Here is a 15563-nt window from a genome sequence, read left to right on the forward strand (position 1 = left end):
TCTGTAACTAGTACTGAAACAGTATTTTACACTTTGTGTTTCTGTGTGGGTGCAAACTGATGAAATCTTTACTTAATATATACTGAATTGATCTTCTGTATATAAAGATAATTGAAAATGAATCTTGATGTGAATGGAATGGGAGAGGGAGCGGGAGATGGGAGGGGTGTGAGTGGGAGGGAAATTATGGGGGGGAAGCCATTGCAATCCATTAACTGTACATTGAAAATTTATATTTACTAAATAAAAAAATGACCTCAACTTCCAGTTAAAAGATACAAACTGTCGGAATGGATTAGAAAAATAAGACCCAGCTATCTGGTGCCTACAAGAAACACATCTCACCAACAAAGATACACAGAAACTGGAAGTCAAATGTTCAAAAAAGATATTCCATGCTAACAGAAAGCAACAAAGCTCAGTGTAGCCATCCTAATATCAAACAAAACAGACTATAACAAAATAGACAAAACTGTTAAAAAAGACAAAAAAAGGGTACGATGAAATGATTAAGTGATCAATTCAACAGGAACATGTAATTATAGTAAATGCATATGAACCCAATTATAGGGAGACTAGCTATTTAAAGAAATGTTAATGGGGTCCCAGGCCGGCCTGGCGCACCCAGCCCCGCGGGGCCTGGGCTTTGGGGCTGGGGGAAATAAGACACAATGAGCAGAAGAGAAAACCTCGGCCTTGAGGCCATGCATGCCTGCAGAACGGAGCGGGGGAGGCTCAGGCCCTGTCTGGCCTGCCTCGCCTCCAGTTCTGAGCCCCTCTGGCTGGGGGTTCGGCGCTGGTCTACGGCTGGTGGCCGGTCGTCCTTGGTGTGCCTGGCACTTGTTGCCCTCCTTGGAGTCACCAGGCGCGTGCGTGCATGCAGCCTCTTCGGTGCAGTGGGCAGGGCCCTGAACTTCCATGCGTCTGTTTTTCCGTGGCAGCCCAGCAGCGGTGGGGAAGGAGACACGAGCCCGGGGACGCTGGTGCCTGGGAAAGCTGTGGAAGATGGCCCACATGGGAGACCCAGAAGAAGCTCCTGGCTCCAGCCTGGTCCAGTTCCAGCCAATTTGGGAGTGAACCAGCAGGTGAAAGATCTCCCTCTGTGTCTCTCCTTCTCTCTGTTTCTCTGCTTTTTAAATAAATAAATAAATAGATTAAAAAAAAGAAAGAAATGTTAATGGATCTAAAGGTAGACATAGAGGCCAATACAATAGTAATGAGGGGACTCCAACACTCCACTTTCATCAATGTACAGTTCAACTAGATAGAAAATCAACAAAGAAACAAGAGGTAATTGACACTATGGACCAAATGGATCTAACAGATATCTAGAGAACTTTTCATCCCACAGTTGCCAAATGCACTTTCTTCTCATCAATAAATGAAACTTTCTCTAAAATAGAATATGTGCTAGGCCATAAATCAAGTCTCAACAAATTAAAAAAAAATCAAAATCATACCATCCATCTTTTCTGACTACAATGGAATAAACCTGTAAATCAACAATTCAAGAATCTCAAAAACATAGGCAAACATATGGAGACTGAACAACAGGTACCGAATGAAAAGTGGATCACAGAAGAAATCAAAAGAGAAAACAATAAATTTTTAGAAACAAGAGCCGGCGCCGTGGCTCAATAGGCTAATCCTCCACCTTGCGGCGCCGGCACACCGGGTTCTAGTCCCGGTTGGGGCGCCGGATTCTGTCCCGGTTGCCCCTCTTCCAGGCCAGCTCTCTGCTATGGCCAGGGAGTGCAGTGGAGGATGGCCCAGGTGCTTGGGCCCTGCACCCCATGGGAGACCAGGAAAAAGCACCTGGCTCCTGGCTCCTGCCAGGATCAGCGCGGTGCGCCGGCTGCAGCGGCGGCCATTGGAGGGTGAACCAGCGGCAAAGGAAGACCTTTCTCTCTGTCTCTCTCTCTCACTGTCCACTCTGCCTGTCAAAAAAAAAAAAAAAAAAAAAAAAAAAAAAAAAAAAAAAAGAAACAAGATGACAATACAACATATCAAAACTTAGTGGGTACAGCAACAGTGTTAACAGGGAATTTTATAGCAATTGGTGCCTACCTCAAGAAATCGGAAAGGCACCAAATAAATGGTCTATCAATGCCATCTCAGGAACCTAGAAAAACAACAACAAATCAAACCCAAAATTAGTAGGAGGAAAGAAATAGTTAGAGAACAAATAAAATTGAAGTAAAAAATTACAAAAGATTAATGAGTTAAGAGCCGGGGTTTTTTGAAAAACAAAACCGATATACTATGGGAGGGAGGAAGGGAGGGAGGAAAAGGAAAGTAAGGGAAAGAAAGGAAGGAAGGGAGAGAGAGAGAGAAAGAGAGAGAGAAAGAGAAAGAGAGAGAGAAAGAAAGAAAAGAAAAGAGAAAAGAGGGAAGAGAAGAGAAGAGAAGAGAAGAGAAGAGAAGAGAAGAGAAGAGAAGAGAAGAGAAAGAAGATCCAAATCAAAATTAATCTAAGATGAAAAAGGAAATGTAACAACAAATATCACAGAAATAAAAATCATCATCAGGTATTACTACTACGAGCCATATGCCAACAAATTGGGAAACCTAGAAGAAATGGATAGATTCCTGGAAACATACAAACTACCAATATTGAGTCATGAAGATACAGAAAACCTAAATAGATCAATAACCAAGATGGAGAGTGAATCAGTAATGAAGACCCTCCAAACAAAAAATGCCCAAGAACAGAAGAATGAGTATCTGATTTAGAATACAGATCTTTTGAAATATCTCAGACAAAAATGAATAAAATTACAAAGACTGAAAACAATGATAAGGATCAAAGGATATCATCAAACTAGCAAATTTGAGAGTCATACGGGTTCCTGAAGACACAGAAACAAAAAATGACTTAGAAAATGTATTCAGTGAAATAACAGCAGAAAATTTACCCAGTTCGGAGAAAGATATATCCATCCAAAGATCTCACGGCTGACATATGGCGTAGCGGATTAAGCCACTGATTATGATGCCAGTATCCCATATGGGCACCAGTTTGAGTCCTGGCTGCTCTACTTCAGATCCAGCTCCCTAATACACCTGGGAAAGTAGTAGAAGATGGCCCACGTGCTTGGGCCTCTGCATCCACATGCGAGACCTGGTTAAAGATCCTGGCTTCAGACTGGCCCAGCCTCAGCAGTTGCAGCCATTTAGAGTGAACCTGTGAATGGAAGATATTTCTTTCTTACCCTCTCTTCCTCTCTCCCTCCCTCCAACTCTGCCTTTCAAATAAAATAAATTTTTTTTAAAAATCTCCCCATGACACATTATAATTAATCCTTCTAAATAAAACAAATAGAATATCCTATAATTTGCAAAAGAGAAATGCCAGATCACTTTTAAAGGAACTCTAATCAGACTGACAGAAGATTTCTTAACAGAAACCCTACAGGCCAGGAGAGAATGAAGAGTTAAAGCGCAAGTCCTTAAAGAAAGTAACTGCCAACTCAAAATACCATACCTAGTGAAGCTCTCATTCATAAATGAAGGTGAAATAAAGACTTTCCAGGACAAGCAAAATCTAAAAACATTTGTCACCAGCCAGCCATTCTTACAAATGATTCTTAAGGATGTGCTATACACAAAAACAGAGAAAGATAACCAGCATCATGAAAGAATGTGACAGTAGAAAACCTGGTAAAAGAAGGGGATTCAAAATAAATATTTATGGAAAAGATGGCATGGACACCATCATTATTTATCAATAATGAACTTGAATGTAAATGGACAAATTCCCCAATTAAAAGATGCAGACAGGTTGAATGTATTAAAACATGCATATATGTTGCCTAAAGAAAGACATTTCACCAATAAAGTTTCAGACTGTAAGTGAAAGAATAGGAAAAGGTAGCCCATACAATTGGAAATCAAAACTGAGCAGGAGTAACTATGCTCATGTCAGGAAAAAAAAATGATTTCAGAAACAAACTATTAAAAGACACACAGATACTGCTTATTTATTAAGGTAGTGATTCAACAAGAAGATGGGACTATAGTAAACATATATGCACCCAATTCTAGGGTACATGATTTTCTAAAACATGTGTTAACGGATTCAAAGAGAGCATAAACTCTAATACGGTAAGGGGAGGGTGGGGACTTTAACACCAAACTTTCAACAATGGACAGATCAACTGGACAAAAAATCAGTAATTAAAAAGTAGAGCTAACCTACACTATAGACAAAAACGACCTAATAGATATATGCAGAAAATTTCATCCCACAACTGCAGAATGAAAATTCTTTCATCAGTGAGTAGAAAATTTTCTGGGATAGACTATACTAGGCCATAAAACATTTTTTTAAAAAATGGAAATCATACTATATATGTCTTTTGTGTCCACAATGGAATGAAGCTGGAAATTTTCAATGAAAGAAAATATATAAAATGTAAAACCCATAGATACTGAATGTCATACCCCATAATGAACAGTGAGTCATAGAAGAAATCCAAAGGGAAATCAATGTTCTGTAATAATTTGATAGTGTCGTGTCATAGATTTAGATCTTTAATCCATGTTGAGTGGATTTTTGTGTAAAGTGTAATGTAGAGGTCTTGCTTCATACTTCTGCATGTGGAAATCCAGTTTTCCCAGCACCATTTATTGAATAGACTGTCCTTAATCCAGGGATTTGGTTTTAGATCCTTGATCAAATATGAGTTGGCTGTAGATGTTTGGATTGATTTCTGGTGTTTCTATTCTGTTTCATTGGTCTATCCATCTGTTTCGGTACCAGTACCATGCTGTTTTGATTACAACTGCCCTGTAGTATGTCCTGAAATCTGGTATTGTGAAGCCTCTGGCTTTGTTTTTGTCGTACAAGATTGCTTTAGCTATTCGAGGTCTCCTGTGCCTCCATATGAATTTCAGCATCATTTTTGCTAGATCTGAGAAAAATGTCTGGTATTTTGATTGGTATCACATTGAATCTATAAATCGCTTTTGGGAGAATGGACATTTTGATGACACTGATTCTTCCAATCCATGAGCATGGAAGATTTTTCCATTTTTTGGTATCCTCTTCTATTTCTTTCTTTAAGATTTTGTAATTCTCATCGTAGAGATCTTTAACTTGCTTGGTTAAGTTTATTCCAAGGTATTTGATTGTTTTTGTGGATATTGTGAATGGGATTGAACTTAGCACTTCTTTCTCAGCCGTGGCATTGTCTGTGTATACTAAGGCTGTTGATTTTTGTGCATTGATTTTATATACTGCTACTTTGCCAAACTCTTCTATGAGTTCCAATAGTCTCTTAGTAGAGTTCTTTGGATCCCCTAAATAAAGAATCATATTGTCTGCAAAGAGGGATAGTTTGACTTCTTCCTTCCCAATTTGTATCCCTTTAATTTCTTTTTCTTGCCTGATGGCTCTGGCTAAGACTTTCAGAACTATATTTAATAGCAGTGGTGAGAGTGGGCATGCCTGTCTGGTACCAGATCTCAGTGGAAATGCTTCCAACTTTTCCCCATTCAATAGGATGCTGGCCATGGGTTTTTCATGAATTGCTTTGATTGTATTGAGGAATATTCTTCAATACATTGGAGAAAACCTGCACGATATTGGCACCTGCAAATACTTCTTGGAAAAGAACCCAGAAGCACAGGCAGTGAAAGCCAAAATTAACAGTTGGGATTGCATCAAATTGAGAAGTTTCTGTACTGCAAAAGAAACAGTCAGGAAAGTGAAGAGGCATCTGACAGAATGAGAAAAAATATTCGCAAAGTGTGCAACAGATAAAGGGTTAATAACAGAATCTACAAAGAGATCAAGAAACTCCACAACATCAAAACAAACAACCCACTTAAGAGATAGGCCAAGGACCTTGATAGACATTTCTCAAAAGAGGAACTCCAAATGGCCAATAGGCACATGAAGAAATGTTCAAGATCACTAGCAATCAGGGAAATGCAAATCAAAACCACAATGAGGTTTCACCTCACCCCAGTTTGAATGGCTCACATTCAGAAATCTACCAACAACAGATGCTGGCAAGGATGTAGGGAAAATGGGACACTAACCCACTGTTGGTGGGAATGCAAATTGGTTAAGCCACTATGGAAGTCAGTCTGGAGAGTTCTCAGAAACCTGAATATAACCCTACCATTCAACCCAGCCATCCCACTCCTTGGAATTTACCCAAAGGAAATTAAACTGGCAAACAAAAAAGCTGCCTGCACCTTAATGTTTATTGCAGCTCAATTTGCAATAGCTAAGACATGGAATCAACCTAAATGCCCATCAACAATAGACTGGATAAAGAAATATGGGACATGTACTCTATAGAATACTACACAGCAGTCAAAAACAATGAAATCTGGTCATTTGCAACAAAATGGAGTAATCTGGAACACATCATGCTGAGTGAAATAAGCCACTCTCAAAGGGACAGTAACATATGTTCTCCCTGATCAGTGACAACTAACCAAGCACCAAAAAAGAAACCTGTTGAAGTGAAATGGACACTATGAGAAACAGTGACTTGATCAGCCCTTGTCCTGACTGTTTTTGAACAACTTAATACTTTATCCCTTTTAATATTTTTTTGTTCTACTTAATACTATTGGTTGAACTCTGTAATTAAGACATAATTATTCTTAGGTGTTTAAATTTAACTGAAAAGTGATCCCTGTAAAATATAAGAGTGGGAATAAGAGAGGGAGGAGATATACAATTTGGGACATGCTCAATCAGTCTTGCCCCAAATGGTAGAGTTGGAAGCATTCCAGGGGATTCCAATACAATCCCATCAAGGTTGCATGTACCAATGCCATCTCACTAGTCCAAGTGATCAATTTCAATTCACAATTGATCATAATGATAGGATTAAGAGTCAAACGGTTCACATAAACAAGACTAGTGTCTGCAAATACTGACTGATAGAATGAAAAAGGGAGAGAATAATCCAACACGGGAAGCGGGATATCATAGTATATCATGGGACTCATAGAATGGCAGATGTCCTGAATAGCACTCTGGCCTCAGAATCAGCCCTTAAGCCATTCAGATCTGGCTGAAGAGCCCATGAGAGTATTTTAGGCATGGAAAGCCAAGACACTCTGCAAACAAACAAACAAAAAAGACCTATATGAAAAATCTCTGCGAATGTGATCCCAGTGGAAAAGTACGGGCCATCAAAGAAGGAGGTACCTTTCTCTGAAGGGAGGAGAGAACTTCCACTTTGATTCTCACCTTGTCTAAATAAGATCAGAGTCGGCGAACTCAAAAGGCCTCCATAGCCTTGGCAATTCATGACAAGAGCCTAGGGTGATTACTGACGCCATAAACAAGAGTGTCAATTGTTAAGTCAACAACAGGAGTCACTGTGCACTTACTCCTCATGTAGGATCTCTGTCCTTAATGTGTTGTACAATGTGAATTAATGCTATAACTAATACACAAACAGTATTTTATACTTCGTGTTTCTGTGTGTGTGCAAACTGTTGAAATCTTTACTTAATATATGCTAAATTGATCTTCTGTATATAAAGATAATTGAAAATGAATGTTGATGTGAATGGAAGAGGTGAGGGAGCAGGAGAGGGGAGGATTGCGGGTGGGAGGGAAATTATGGGGGGTGGGGGAGGCTACTTTAATCCATAAGCTGTACTTTGGAAATTTATATTCACTAAATAAAAGTTAAAAAATAAAAATAAAAAAGGGAAATCAAAAATATTATTGAAGTAAATGAAAATGAAAACACAGCATATTAAACTTATGGGATACAGTACAGCAAAATCAGTCTTACAAGTAAAGTTTATAGCAATAAGTGCCTCAATAAAAATTGGGAAAATGGAAAATAAAAGATTAGAATTTTTAAAACTATACAAAATATTAGTGAAATGAAGAGATGGCTTTTTGAAAGAGTAAAATTGATAAATCACTGGCCCATATAACTAAAAAAGGAAAAGACCCAAATTAACAAAATCAGAGATGAAAAAAGAAATATTACAAATGATAGCACATTAATAAAAGTAGTCATTAGTAATTACTACAGCTATAAGCCAACAAATTAGAAAATATTGAAGAAAAGGATAGATTTCTGGACACCTATAATTTAGTCAAATTTTGGCACAAAGACATAGAAAACCTGAATATAACAATAACCATGACTGAGATTTAATCAATAATAAACAGCCTAACAAAAAAGAAAATCACAATGACTGGATGGCTTCACTACTGAGTTCTACCAAAACTTTTAAAGAACCAACCCCAATACTTCTTAAACTCTTCAGAACAACTGAAATAGAGGGAAGCCTTCCAAACTCATTCGATGAGACCAGCATTACCTTATTTATAAAAAGAGAGAATGATAAAACCAAAAAAGAGAACTATAGACCAATATCCCTGATGAACAGAGGTACAAAAATCTCAAAATAATATTAGCATATGGGGCCAGCATTGTGGGTGCCGTGTAAAGCTGCAGCCAACAATGTCAGTATTCCAAAAGGGCCTGGTTCATATCCTGGATGCTCCACTTGCAATTCAGATCCCTGCTAATGACCTTGAAAAAGAAGCAGAGGATAGTCAAATTACTTGGGCCCCTACTACCCATACAAGAGACCTGGAAGAAGCTTCTGGCTCCTGGCTTTGACCTTGCTCAGCCCTAACCATTGTGGCTACTTGGGGCATAAACCAGTGGATGGAAGACCTCTCCTCCTTCCCTCCCTCCCTCCCTGTCTCTCTTTCAAATAAATAAGTAAATAAATATTTTTAAAAATAATAGCAAATCAAATCTAACACACATCAGGATCATCCACCTAGACAAAGTAGAATGTACCCTAGAGATGCAGGGATAGTTTATCATGCACAAATAAACAAGTGTGATACATCACATCAACAAAATGAAAACTAAAACAATTTTATCTCAATAGACGCAGAGAAAGAATCTGATAAAACATAACATTTCATGATAAAATCATTTAAAAATCGAGATTAGATGGAATATGTATCCACATAATCAAGCAATATATAACAACCCTGCAGCCATCATCATTTTGAATGGGGAAAAACTAGAGACATTCCTACTAAGATCTGGAACCAGACAGGGATGTCCATTCTCACCACCATTATTCAATAAGATGTGGAAGTTTTAGTTAAAGCAATTAGGCAAGAAAAGAAAATCAATACAAGCTGGAAAAGAGGAAGTCAAATTATCCATGTCTGTACATGACTTGATCCTTTGCATGGATGAACCAAAAAACTCCACTAAGAGACCATAAGAACTCATAAGAGAATTTGGGAAAGTTGCAGGACATAAAATCAATACAAAAAATCTATAGCATTCTTATACACAAACAACGCTCAGGCTTAGAAAGAACTTGTAAGATCACTCCCACTCACATAAAATTTAAATATCTTAAGATAAATTTAAGTATATGAAAGACCCTTATAGTGAATATTACATGGCTGGCACTGCTGCTCACTAGGCTAATCCTCCACCTGCGGCGCCGGCACCCGGGGTTCTAGTCCAGGTTGGGGCACCGAATTCTGTCCCAGTTGCTCCTCTTCCAGTCCAGCTCTCTGCTGAGACCCGGGAAGGCAGTGGAGGATGGCCCAAGTGCTTGGGCCCTGCACGCACGTGGGAGACCAGGAGGAAGCACCTGGCTCCTGGCTTCAGATCGGCACAGCGCGCTGGCCGTAGCAGCCATCTGGGGGGGGGGTGGCGGGGTGTGAACCAATGGAAGGAATACCTTTCTCTCTGTCTCTCTCTACCTCTGCCTGTGAAAACAAAAGTGAATATTACAGAATATTAATGAAATAGTCATGTTCATGAATTGGAATAATATCAAAACGTTCACACTACCCAGAGCAATTTACAGATTTAATGTGATCCCAAAATACACGCACTCCATATTTATAGCAGTTCATAGAATTAGAAAAAAAAAATCCTAAACTACAGAAATGCAAAAGACCCTGAATAGCAAAAACAACTTTAAACAATAAAAACAAAGCTGCAAGTATCACAATACCAGATTTTAAGACATACTTTAGTGCAGTTATAATCCAAACACTCAGTACTGGCACAAAAGTAGACATGTGGGCCAGCGAAACAGAATAGAAAGCCAAGAAATTAATCCACATTCTACAATAACTAATCATTAACAAATGAGATGAAAATCACTCACCAGATAAAGGACAGTCTCTTTAACAAATGGCATTGGGAAAATTTGAATTTCCACATGCAGAAGTTTGAAATAAGACCCATATAATACACTCTGTACAGAAATCAGCTAACACTGGTTCAAAGATCTAAACCAACACCAGAAAGCATCAAATTGCTAGAGGAAAAAATAAGGGAAATGATGCAGAATATTACTGTAGGCAGAGACTTCTTGGATAAGACTCAAGAAGCACAAAGATACAACCAAAAAAGACCAATGAGATTACATCAAGCTAAGAAGCTTTTGCAAAGCAAAGGAAAGAATAAAGTGAAGAGGCAACATACAGATTGGGAGAAAGTTATTTGTAAACTACATATCTGATCAAGTATCAGTATCCAGAATATTTTAGGAGCTCAAGGAACTGATCAACAAACAACACATTATAGAAACAGGCAAAGGATATGAAAAAGGCATTTTTCAAAAGGTGAAATACAAATAGCCAATAAACGCATCAGAAAATGCTCTGGACCACTAGCTGTTGGCAAAATGCAAATAAAAATGAAGTATCACCTCATCCTGGTTATAATGGCTATCACCAAAAACAGCAAATGCTACTGAGAATGAAGAGAAAAAGGAATCCTAATACAGTTTTGTTGGGGGCAATGAAAACTGATATAACCATTATGGAAGACAGTGTGAGGATTACTCACAAAACTACAAATAAGCCTACCATATGACCCAGCTATTCAACTACTGGGATATATCTAAAGGAAATAAAATCAGCATATGGAAGAGTTGCAGGCACTACATATTTATAGCAGTTCAATTCATAAAAGCTAAGATATGGAATCAACCTATATGTCCATGAACCGATGCCTGAATAATGGAAATGTGGTATATATAAACATGATGGAACATTACTCATAAAAAAAGAATAAAAAGTCAACATTTTCAAAAAATTGGGTGCAACTGGGGATCATTGTATTAGGTGTGATAATCATAGCCAAAGAGAAAAATATTGAATGTTTTCTCGTTTGTGGTAATTAAATTTAATGAGAGGAAAAAAAATTGTGTGGATGTCTGAACATTTGATATACAGCTAAAAATATTGCTTCACTGAATCATACCAGGTAAATGACAATATACACTTATTTCATGTTAAAGAAAGAAATGGAGGGGGATGGTGAGGACTTTGGGGTAGTATCAATACTTTGCTCTTAATTTGGGTGTTGGCTATGAGCACAAGCAGCTGAAATAGCACATCAGTGATCTGTACACTTATATGCATCCCTTGGTATCTACGCTCCTTTTAATAAAATGTTTTTTTCAAAAAATTTTTTTCTTTCTAGGTGGTCTTTTTATTTTTTAATCATTACATTTGCTGTGAAAGCTTTTTCAGTTTGATTTAGTCCCTGAATTTCCTGTTTTTCAGTACTATAAGGAAATACTGAGGCCAGATCAATTATAAAGAAAACAGGTTTATTTAGTTCAGTTTTGAAGGCAGAAAGTCCAACTTGTCACAGGTTGTTCCAGGGTCCTCTTGGGTGCATATCAAAGTGGATAGTACCCTGGTGGGAACATCTGTGAGATAAAGAAATTACCTGGAAAGACAGGAAACCAGATCAAGTCTCCAACACATTTAACCACATTTAAACCACAGCAATCCTACTAGTCTATTTCTGACTTTGTTGCCTGTGTGTCTGGTGTGATGGTAATAAAAAGCATTGTCTAGGACAATGTCCAGGTATTATCTCTTTGTTTTCTTCTGGCATATTTATAGTTTTAGGTCTATGTTTAAATCATCAATACATTTTGAGTTAATATTTGTGTCTGCTGTGGGATAAAGGTCTGGTTTGATTATCTTACATGTATATGCAATTTTATAGGCATTATTAATTGAAAAGATTATCCTGTCTCCACTACTTTATTCCTGGCACCATTGTCCATATATTGACCACATATACATGCATTTATTTTGTGCCATGCTATTCTATTCACTTGGTCTATATGTTTGTATTTATGTCACTACAAATTATTTTAGGTATTGTACATTTTGAATCAGGAAACCTAATTCCTCCAGTTTTATTTTGGTTTTTCAAAATTGCTTTGAATGGGTCATATTTGGTTCTATATGAATTTTAGGATTGTCTTTTCTATATCTGTAAAAAAATGGGATTTTAAGAATTCCACTGAATCCATAAATCACCTTAGATAATAGGGACATTTAAATAAAATTAAATCTCTAAGCCAACAATAGGATGTTTTTTATTTGCTCTGCTTCAGTTATGAATATTTTATAGTTTTTAATGTACAGGTATTCACCCTTATTATTGCTGTTTTATTCTTTTTCATGTTATTATAATTCAGGATTTTTTTCTTACTTTTCATTTCAGGCAATTCATTGTTAGTATAGAGAAATGCAAATGACTTTTATATATTCATTGTATAGTGTGAAACTTTGCTACATTTGTTCATTAATTCTAAAAATAGCTTTTTTTAAAAGAGACTTTCACATTTTCTACATCTAAAAGATAATTTCACCTTTTTTGATGCTGGATGACTTTTATTTTTTTTCCTTACCTTATTGCTTTGACTAGAACTTCCTGTATTATACTGACTAGAAGAGTGAAAGTCAGGGACTGGCACTGAGGTACAGTGAGTTAAGCCACTGTCTATAGCACTAACATCCCATATGGGTGCCAGATCGAGTCCTGGCTGCACCAATTCCAATCTAGCTCCATACTACTGTGCCTGGGAAAATGGCAAAGGATAACCCAACTGTGTGGGCTCCTGTACCCACTTGGGAGATGCAGATTCAACTCCTGGCTCCTAGCTTCGGGCCCACTGCTATCATTTGGGGGGTGAACCAGTGGATCGAAAATATCTCTTGGCCAGCGCCGTGGCTTAATAGGCTAATCCTCCGCCTGCGGTGCCGGCACCCCAGTCCTAGTCCCGGTTGGGGTGCCGGATTCTGTCCTGGTTGCTCCTCTTCCAGTCCAGCTCAGCTCTCTGCTGTGGCCCGGGATTGCAGTGGAGGATGGCCCAAGTGCTTAGGCCCTGCACCTGCATGGGAGATCAGAAGCACCTGGCTCCAGACTTCGGATCAGCGCGGTGCGCTGGCCATCGTGCTGGCCGCAGTGGCCATTAGGGTGTGAACCAATGGAAAAGGAAGACCTTTCTCTCTGTCTCTCTCTCTCACTGTCCACTCTGCCTGTCAAAAAAAAAAAAAAGAAAAAAGAAAAAAGAAAAAAAAAAAAACCTCTGTACTCTTTCAAATAAATAAATCTTTAAAAAAAGTTAGTCTTTGTCCATTTCTTCATATCTGTCAATAATTGCTTTATATATTTAGATGTTCTGATGCTGTATAGAAATATATTAATGACTGATATTCTCCTGTTGAATTGCCCTTTTCATTGTGTAAAGACATTTTCTGCCTGGTACTTACTTAGGTGGGTCTTGAACCTGGATCTGCAAGTTATTTTCTGAGTTATTTTGGCTTCCCTATTCTGTTTTAAAATACTGACTTTGATGTATCCCATTCTTAATTATTCTGAAAATATTAACAAATATTTATCATAAAATAAGAAACAAAACAATATCTCTGGCCGGCGCCGTGGCTCAATAGGCTAATCCTCCACCTTGCGGCGCCGGCACACCGGGTTCTAGTCCCGGTTGGGGCACCGGATTCTGTCCCGGTTGCCCCTCTTCCAGGCCAGCTCTCTGCTATGGCCAGGGAGTGCAGTGGAGGATGGCCCAGGTGCTTGGGCCCTGCACCCCATGGGAGACCAGGAAAAGCACCTGGATCCTGGCTCCTGCCATCGGATCAGCGCGGTGCGCCGGCTGCAGCGGCGGCCATTGGAGGGTGAACCAACGGCAAAGGAAGACCTTTCTCTCTCTGTCTCTCTCTCTCACTGTCCACTCTGCCTATCAAAAATAAAAACAAACAAACAAAAAAAAACAATATCTCTACTTATGCTTATAAGAAACTTAGAGGTCCTAAACTTTGATAAATCGCTTAAATCTGCATATATTTGTCTTGTAAGTATCCTTTGTTATTTCTATTGATCACAATTAACTACTTGTGTTTGTTTCCTAATTTCAAATCTGTTGGTGCTTCTGAAAGTGTGGTACTCATAAGTAGCACTGGTATCACTTGAGTACTTAGTGAAGCTAAAATGGCTCCCCCAGTCTACTGACTCACTCATCTGGTGATTCTGATGTACTACAAAGTTTAAGAAGCATTATTCTATTTTGTTTCATTGGGCCACTTGTTGATCAAACTGATAGTGATCAATTACAAGTGCTCTGTATCAACTTACCACTTATTACTTCACCCACACAAATCTCTGAGAGTATAGACTTACTTCAGTTTTTCTCAATGTTTTATAGCTTTCTGTTTAGAGGTTTTGCACATTACTTATTAGATAAATACCAAATAAATAAAGATGTGTTTTTGAAAATAGTGTTTAATTTCATTTCAATTTGTTTGTGGGGCTGGCAGTGTGGCACAGCAGGTACAGCTACCACCTACGATGTCGCATCCCATATGAGTGCTGGTCGGAGTCCTGGTGCTCCTCTTTCAATCCAGCTCCTTACTAATGCATCTAGGAAAGCAGTGGAGGATGGCCAAAGTATTTGGGCCCCTGCGCCCATGTAGCAGACCCGGAAAAAGCTCCTGGCTCCTGGTTTTGGCCTGGCCCAGCACTGGCCAATCGGCCATCTGGGAAGTAAACCAGCAGATGGAAGACCTCTCTGCCTCTAACTCTATATTTCAAATAAATAAATAAAAATTGTTGGTGACACAAGAAAAGCAATTGATTTATATATTATCTAATACCCTGATAACTTTATGTAATTCATTTATTCATTCTAATAACAAATATTCTATGATTGTCCATTATCCTAGTCAGGTAATCTTATAATGACAATTTTACTTCTTACGTCCCAACCTTTATTTCTTACATTATTCTATTCATTTAGAATTTCAGCATAATTTTTAACACAAGTAGTTCTAGCTACCACTCTTATTTTTTCCTCCAATCTGTAGAGTAAAGCTTTCAACATTTTATCATTAATCATAACACAGCTTTCCAATTTGAGACTGAGGTATTTTCTAATTTCACTTTTTTTACCCCATTTGAAAATTCTGAATTCAGGTTTTATCTTTCCAGCTCCATAGGACCTGTAATACCTGCCTCTGCTTTTAAGAAGCTCCCACTGGGGGGACATATTATGGCACAGTGGGCTAAGCCACCACCTGCATTCTACATGGGTACCGGTTTTTGTCCCAGCTGCACCATGTATAATCCAGCTCCCTGCTAATGTGCCTGGGAAAACAATGGAGGATGACCCAATTGCTTGAGTCTCTGCACCCACATAGGAGACCTAGAAGAAACTCCTGGCTTCTGCCTGGCCCATCCCTAGCCCTTGTGGCC

The 15563-nt window shown here is 38.5% G+C and overlaps 1 pseudogene; it reads left to right on the forward strand.

The window, feature by feature from the left end:
* Window positions 1–671: 671 nt before the first annotated feature.
* Window positions 672–15563, forward strand: part of LOC127490926 (cyclin-I pseudogene) — a 53603-nt pseudogene continuing 38711 nt past the window's right edge.

This window comes from Oryctolagus cuniculus, chromosome 11 (assembly GCF_051225735.1).
Source record: "Oryctolagus cuniculus isolate XC-2025 breed Fujian yellow rabbit chromosome 11, ASM5122573v1, whole genome shotgun sequence".
Taxonomy (NCBI): domain Eukaryota; kingdom Metazoa; phylum Chordata; class Mammalia; order Lagomorpha; family Leporidae; genus Oryctolagus; species Oryctolagus cuniculus.